The sequence below is a fragment of the Schistocerca piceifrons genome, chromosome 6 (assembly GCF_021461385.2).
Source record: "Schistocerca piceifrons isolate TAMUIC-IGC-003096 chromosome 6, iqSchPice1.1, whole genome shotgun sequence".
Lineage (NCBI taxonomy): Eukaryota > Metazoa > Arthropoda > Insecta > Orthoptera > Acrididae > Schistocerca > Schistocerca piceifrons.
Window position 1 is genome coordinate 96130968 of NC_060143.1, and position 7397 is coordinate 96138364.

At 46.1% G+C, this 7397-nt stretch overlaps 1 long non-coding RNA gene across 1 annotated transcript in view; it reads left to right on the plus strand.

Annotated features, from left to right (window-relative positions):
• Positions 1–3228, plus strand: part of LOC124802425 — a 45290-nt gene extending 42062 nt beyond the window's left edge. The window contains exon 4 of the long non-coding RNA XR_007017119.1: positions 3116–3228. This is a non-coding gene — a long non-coding RNA (uncharacterized LOC124802425). The remainder of the gene's footprint in view (positions 1–3115) is intronic.
• The last annotated feature ends 4169 nt before the right edge of the window (positions 3229–7397 follow it).

Here is a 7397-nt window from a genome sequence, read left to right on the forward strand (position 1 = left end):
TCAGTGGTACGATGCTACAGTATACACGCTGCCGTGATAATATTGGCTGAAATTTTGAGCAATAGCTGCAAGGCAACAGTTCTCCATTTGTCGTCTTGTGCCCTACACTTACGGCAGAGAATGAACACACTGTTGTCAAATTCTACGTGTTTCGTATGACTGCTGCATTACTCAGTGCTTTATTTTTTTTTTTTTTTTTTAGTAGTACGTTTTGGTGACAGAAAAACTACAGAGTTTTACATTGTTGTGAAGGTATTTCTGCTGAGAGGTAATTGAGGGAAGTTACCGTGTAAATGATAATCAAATTACACTGCCTAACAAAAAAGTGAAGTACGAGAAGGAGGAGGCAACGAAATGAAGCTTCATGTGTTGAGAGTGCGTGTGACGTCATTTCAGTGATTACAAAACTGACCCAAACGTTGGAAGTACGCGACAGTAGGAATCCACTGGTCATCATCTTCAGAAAGGGACCCCTCGCCAGCTCACCTCCACGTTCGCTGGATGTGGACACACACGGCAGTGCAGAACATCGAACCGCCGCTGAACTCAATGCGACGCCGTTCACCGACAGCGTATGATCCTTCGCGGTCACGGCAGCACTCCAGTCGCAGCTGTCCCTGTCGCGGCGTCGACAGCAGCCTGCGCATATGCCGGCAGCTCGCTAGCCCGGCTGCAGCCCTTCCCAGACCGGGCTAAGGAGTGTTCGCTGCAGAGTACTGCAGTTCTGCCCTGTGGTGGTCAGACGTGGCCCAACAGAACCTCGACGACCGGTATGTCTGCCCTCACGTTCCCAGGCAGTCCAGCATCGCCCATACATGTGGACGCTGCACGATTCGACCACCTAGCCAATAGCAGACATCAGGCCCCTTTCAAGTACGCGGCTTCGCGGCCTTCACAGTGATCGTTCAACACCTTTCGCTGTTCACACCCTTTATATACCCCAAGAGGCCTTGTAAAAGCACTAAATACTGACGCACTCTGACTGCCCTTCTACCTCTCACAGAGAATTGCAACTCGGATGATTTACGCACCTATCGCTGCTGTGTACGTGTGCTTACGATGTTACAGTGACTTCTGACCATGCGTTCTGCATGATTCACTTGTCGGTCAGCCAATGTACCACTGTGTGGGGAGTCACAAAAGGCACGAGTCCTTTATACGAGGGCTATTCGGAAAGTAAGGAACGACAGGTCACGAAATGGAAACCACAGTGAAAATCAAAACTGTTTTATTCGCAACGGTTAGCTACATCTGCCAGCTACTTCTCTACACAGTAGCCGCTCACACTTAGACATCTGTCGTAGCGTTGTGCCAACTTTTCAATTCCCTCGTTATAGATGACAGGCGCCAGTGCTTATCAATAATTTTCTACTCTGGACTACAGCTCGTTGTCTGCGTCAAAATATTGTCTTCATAGCCAGCGGTTCATTTGAGCAGAGACGAACCTCAGGGGTAGCCAATTACGGGCTGTATTGTGGGTGATCAAACACTTCCCCATCGGAAACGCTGCAGGAGCATCTTCATTGCCCCTGCAGAGTGCGGCCGAGAATTGTCGTGTAGAATGAACCGTGTGACAGCTCTGTTACGTGGATTGCATAGCTCCAGGCGAAATCTTTCGCCAGGCCCTCATACTTGGCCGGAGACGCTAATTTCTAGCCATCTTTACGTTCTCATGAGAAGTCAGAACTGAAAAGAGCGACATGAAGCAGTCGACGTGCATACTAGACACAGTGCAAAACGCATCTGTGCAAAGCTTCATCAGATTTTCACTGTATTTTCCATTTCGTGGCCGATCGTTCCTTACTTTCCGAATAACCCTCGTATCAAATACTTAAAAACTTTCCAAATTTTGTCGGTGAAGTTTGGATTCACTGTATACACTGAGGTGACAAAAGTCATAGGACAGCGATATGAACACATACAGATGGCTGTACACAAGATATGAATGGGAAGCGCATCGGCGGAGTTGTCATTTGTACTCAGGTGGTCCATATGAAAAGGTTTCGGGCGTGATTATGGCCGCACGATGGGAACTGACAGACTTTGAATGCAGAATCGTAGTTGGAGCTACACACATGGGACATTTCATTTCGAAAATCGCTAGGGTATTGAATGTTGTGAGATCCACAGTCTCAAGAGCGTGACAATACCAAATTTCAGGTATTACCTCTCACTGCTGCCAACGCAGTGGCCAAAAGCCTTCACTTAATGACCGAGAGCTATAGCGATTGCATAGAGTTGTCAGTGCTAACAGACAAGCAAAACTGCGTGAAATAACCGCAAAAATCAATGTGGGACGTACGACCAACGTAGCTGTAAGTATCGTTGCGGCGAAATGTGGCGTTAGTGGGCTATGGCAGCAGATGACCGACGTGGTTGCCTTTGCCAACAGCATGACATAGCCTGCAGAGCCTCTCGTACTCTCGTGAACGTATCGGTTGGGCACTGGACGACTGGAATATCATGGCCTGGTCAGATGAGTCCAGATTTCAGTTGGTAAGAGCTGATGTTAGGGTTCGAGCGTGGCGCAGATCCCACGAAGCCATGGGCCCAAGTCTTCAACGAGACACAGGGCAAGCTGGTGGTGGCTGCATAATGGTGTGGATTCTGTTTAAATGGAATTTACTGGGTCCTCTGCTCCAACTGAACCGCTCATTGACTATAAACGGTTATGTTCGGCTACTTGGAGACCACTTGCAGCCATTCATCAACATCATGTCCCAAATGACGATGTCATGTCACCGGGCCACAGTTGTTTGCTATTGGTTCGAAGAACATTCTGGACAGTTCGAGCGACTGATTTGGCCACCCAGATCGCCCAATTTGAGTCCCATTGAACATATAGGGGAGATCAGGGAGGGATCACTTTGTACACCGAATTCTGCACCGGGAACACTTCCGCAATTATGGATTGCTATAGAGGCAGCGTACTCAGTATTTCTGCAGGTATCTCGTGACTTTTGTCACGTCAGTGTATGCGGCAGTAGTTTCTCTCGCAGGTTGCGTGTACGGCAACATACAACTGAGTAAGATTACAGAAGTTTTTTTTACCTTTAACTCTGAAAACACTGTACGCAGTCTCCAGCCGCCCGTGCGTGGTGTCGCTGTTGCACAGGTGGCGGTCTGTGGCCGCTGGCGGCTTCGGACCCTCCCGGAAGGCTGAACCACTCGTGGCCGCCCCCGCAGCCGCAGCAGCCGCCCCCGCCGCCGCCGCAGCTGTCGCCGCCCCCGCAGGCGCCCCGCGTGCTGACTCCGTCGCAGCTGCGCGCGCGGCCGCAGCTGCTGCCCATACACCTCGCTCCGTCGCCCACGCAGTCTCCTCCTCCAGGTATTCCGCCCTTCCGGACCCAGCTGTGCAGATGGGAAACCTCTCCTACACTGACAACGTGACAACTTCGTGTTTCTGTTACACCTGTCCACTAACAGAGTTTCGCAAAACAAACAGCTTGAAGAGCGGTTTGAAATATACAGTGGCTGGTGCATTAGAAGCTGAAGTGCTAAACCATTTTATTTCATCTCTTATGCTGTACGCGTCTTTATCTTGATCGAAATAGTAACGAACTATTGCAACATTTTTATAAAATCACTCTGGGTACCAGGCCGCGTCATTACGACACACTAAAAACAAGTGAAATACCTAAGTCTCGACCGTCTTTGCAGCGGTCCTCTTCAGGTCACCTAACTGCTGAATGTCATGATGACGACGAACGAGTCGTCGCCAGTGTTGACTGGTGGCCAATGCCAAATAGAAACATATAAATCACAGCAGGTTTGTCAGTAACATAGATATGGTGCTGGCTGCATGGTCTGGATCTGCAACGACTAAGATAATTAAAAGTCGTTGGTAAAAAAATAATATATATTGTACTTAAATGGTTGTACAGGATTCTTCTTGGCTGCATACATATAATTATAAACAAACAGCTATTGAGGCCTCACTTAGGTTACTAAGCGCCTTGTTAGAGGTTGCTTCCTATCAGCTGAAGGCTATGCTACTTTACTACTTGACGTCCCGAGCATGAGTGGACGAGAGCTCGCTAGAAACTTGATACAAGCCGCCGAGCGGCGCTAGCGGCGCTGGTCGCGACTCGCGGGTCCAACGATACTAATACGGACCGCGGTAGATAACTGCAACCACTTACAAGTGTGGCATCGAACGTCGATACCACACTGAATTCTGCTGATGCTCTTCCCCTACATACTGTCTTAATTCGGTTGTCAGAGGGATACCGGTGTCACCCTCTGGGATGCCACCGGACAATCAAAGTCAAGATTGGTATGGCTGTGAGGCTGTGCGGTAGGTTATTCCTTGTGTCACTCCGGCAGGTGACTGGTGGGCAGTAGCAAATCACCAGATTGTAGCCAGGGGTAGCGTTTCCCTGCACAGAGATGCTGATGTCGCACGGCAGTTCTCTTACGGCCGCTTGTTTACACCGTTGCACTGTTGAACCTGTGTGATGAAGCGCTGCTGGCTGACGAACACGCGCGGCCAGATGGACAGGCTGCCGGCAACTTGTAGCCATCCTCCCTGTTCACGCTACTGGGTCATTTAATTATTTAGATAGCCCCCGCATTTTTCGCTGCTGCACCCACGGCTACCTAGCGAGCACGAGAGGTTCTTGAAAATTAACGGATCGACCACAGTCCTGGCGGTGTTCAGCTACAGATCGCTTGCGTTCTCTCAGTCACACAGTCCGACATGCGAGCTGCTAATCGGTCTTCCCATCTCACCTCTCCATAGAAATCTGAATTTCGAATTGTCCAGTGCCATCACAAATGTGACGTCGGTGTCCACCTGACAACCAAAATAAGACAATGTATAGGGGAAGACTATCGTCAGTACCCAGCAGTTAATCGCTCTGACTGGGACCGCTGCACAGAAAGTCGAAACGTCTTTTTTTTCGTAATACAGCAGCCTAGCACCCAACATAATTTCATTCAGATTGTCACTGGCAATGGAAGTGTACGAACCTATAGCACAATATTTTGTTGATAAACCATGAATAAAGAATCTGGGAGTAACTGCAAGAGAATAAGACATTCGAAAAATATTACCTCTGCTTTACCACGCGGCATGACTAGGAGATGTGTCTCCGTGGAAGCACTAATCTTACGATGCTTGCCAATGATCAGAATATCGTTTCCTAGTAGTCATTAACAGGGTGGTCAGAAGCAGTTTGAAAAACTTGTAAGAGTCATGCAGGGTAGGTTGTGCCGAATTATCATTGTTAGAAGATAAATTCGACACGTTGCACGTTTCCGAGTTAATTAGCGTTGAATTCAGCCCCAACAGGCCGTTGCGCACGCAATTTCAAACGGCCTCAGATACTATTAGTATCAGTTGTTCTCATGTCCGTTTTTGTATCGCTTTCTCGTTCGATTTTAGAAAATCGAACGAAGAACAAGACTGGCGATTCCGTATCTGGCGGGTCGCTTGAATCTGCGCGCATAAAGACCTCATTAAATACGAGTAATTTCAATGTTAATTAACTCGGAAGCGGCTCGACGTACCAACAACGTTTTGACAATTATTTCTCAGCACAACCTACCCTTCAACACCTTACAAGCTTTTCAGAATGTTTATGACCACACCGTACGTAAGTTATTCAATTACTTGGTTGTATCAACAATACAGGGTAAGTCTGTAATGTATCCATGCCAACTACGACATGAGGTGTTGCAACTCGGCCTCCGAACGTACAGATGCCACTTATCTAGAAGGACAGATCTATGCAAGTTGTCATTCCAAAGATAGGATCGCCACTAATGCTGCAGTCGTAGAATTACCACTGCAGCAGCCTCCTTGGCTTTCGTATTATGGTATATATCTGGCACTGCGGCCTACAAAATATTATACAATACAGAGCTGGGAACATTATTCCGAAAAGCAGTGACTTTGCTTCTGTTTCATGGAACAATATAACTAAAATTATAATACATAATGAGCAAACACGACAGCAGTTTTTTTTTGCGAGTATGTTTCACGACCTCATTGTTCGAGCCTCAAGTGAGTTATATGTTATACTGGCACGACATTTTCGTCAATCACTGCTTAATATGAACGGGAATTTCCGAAATCAGTGCACACTTCCCTACAAAGTGAAACACTCATTTGAAATACTTAAAATTTTGTTTCTTCGGGTTCAAGACCAGGTAACTGTATAATTCAGTGCGTAACAATAGCAAAAGAAGTGACGATTCTTTTTTATTCAAATTGTGTATATAAGTGGTTAACTTGCGGGTGATACTGCTATAATTACAAAAAAATATTTCCCATAAAATTATCAAGATAAAAACGAAATGGAATGTTATTGTCAACCATATCAAACGGCAGCATTTGATCTGAAAATGTGATTCTATGCTATCCTCGGGCAGTGCATATGAAAAGCAGTCATTTTTGTCGCATCCTTATTTTAATTGATTGATATTAAAATATCCTATGTAAAGGGGGACGAAAATCTAATAGTCATATGCGACTGGAATGCAGTTGTAGGGGAAGAAGTAGAAGAAAAGGTTACAGGAGAATATGGGCTTGGGACAAGAATTGAAAGAGGAGAAAGACTAATTGAGTTCTGTAACAAGTTTCAGCTAGTAATAGCGAATACCCTGTTCAAGAATCACAAGAGGAGGAGGTATACTTGGAAAAGGCCGGGAGATACGGGAAGATTTCAATTAGATTACATCATGGTCAGACAGGGATTCCGAAATCAGATACTGGATTGTAAGGCGTACCCAGGAGCATATATAGACTCAGATCACAATATAGTAGTGATGAAGAATAGGCTGAAGTTAAAGACATTAGTCAGGAAGAATCAATACGCAAAGAAGTGGGATACGGAAGAACTAAGGAATGACGAGATACATTTGAAGTTCTCTAACGCCTAAGATACAGCAATAAGGAATAGCGCAGTAGGCAGTACAGTTGAAGAGGAATGGACATCTCTAAAAAGGGCCATCGCAGAGGTTGGGAAGGAAAACATAGGTACAAAGAAGGTAGCTGCGAAGAAACCATGGGTAACAGAAGAAATACTTCAGTTGATTGATGAAAGGAGGAAGTACAAACATGTTCCGGGGAAATCAGGAATACAGAAATACAAGTCGCTGAGGAATGAAATAAATAGGAAGTGCAGGGAAGCTAAGACGAAATGGCTACAGGAAAAATGTGAAGACATCGAAAAAGATATGATTGTTGGAAGAACAGACTCAGCATACAGGAAAGTCAAAACAACCTTTGGTGACATTAAAAGCAACGCTAGTAACATTAAGAGTGCAACGGGAATTCCACTGTTAAATGCAGAGGAGAGAGCAGATAGGTGGAAAGAATACATTGAAAGCCTCTATGAGGGTGAAGATTTGTCTGATGTGATAGAAGAAGAAACAGGAGTCGATTTAGAAGA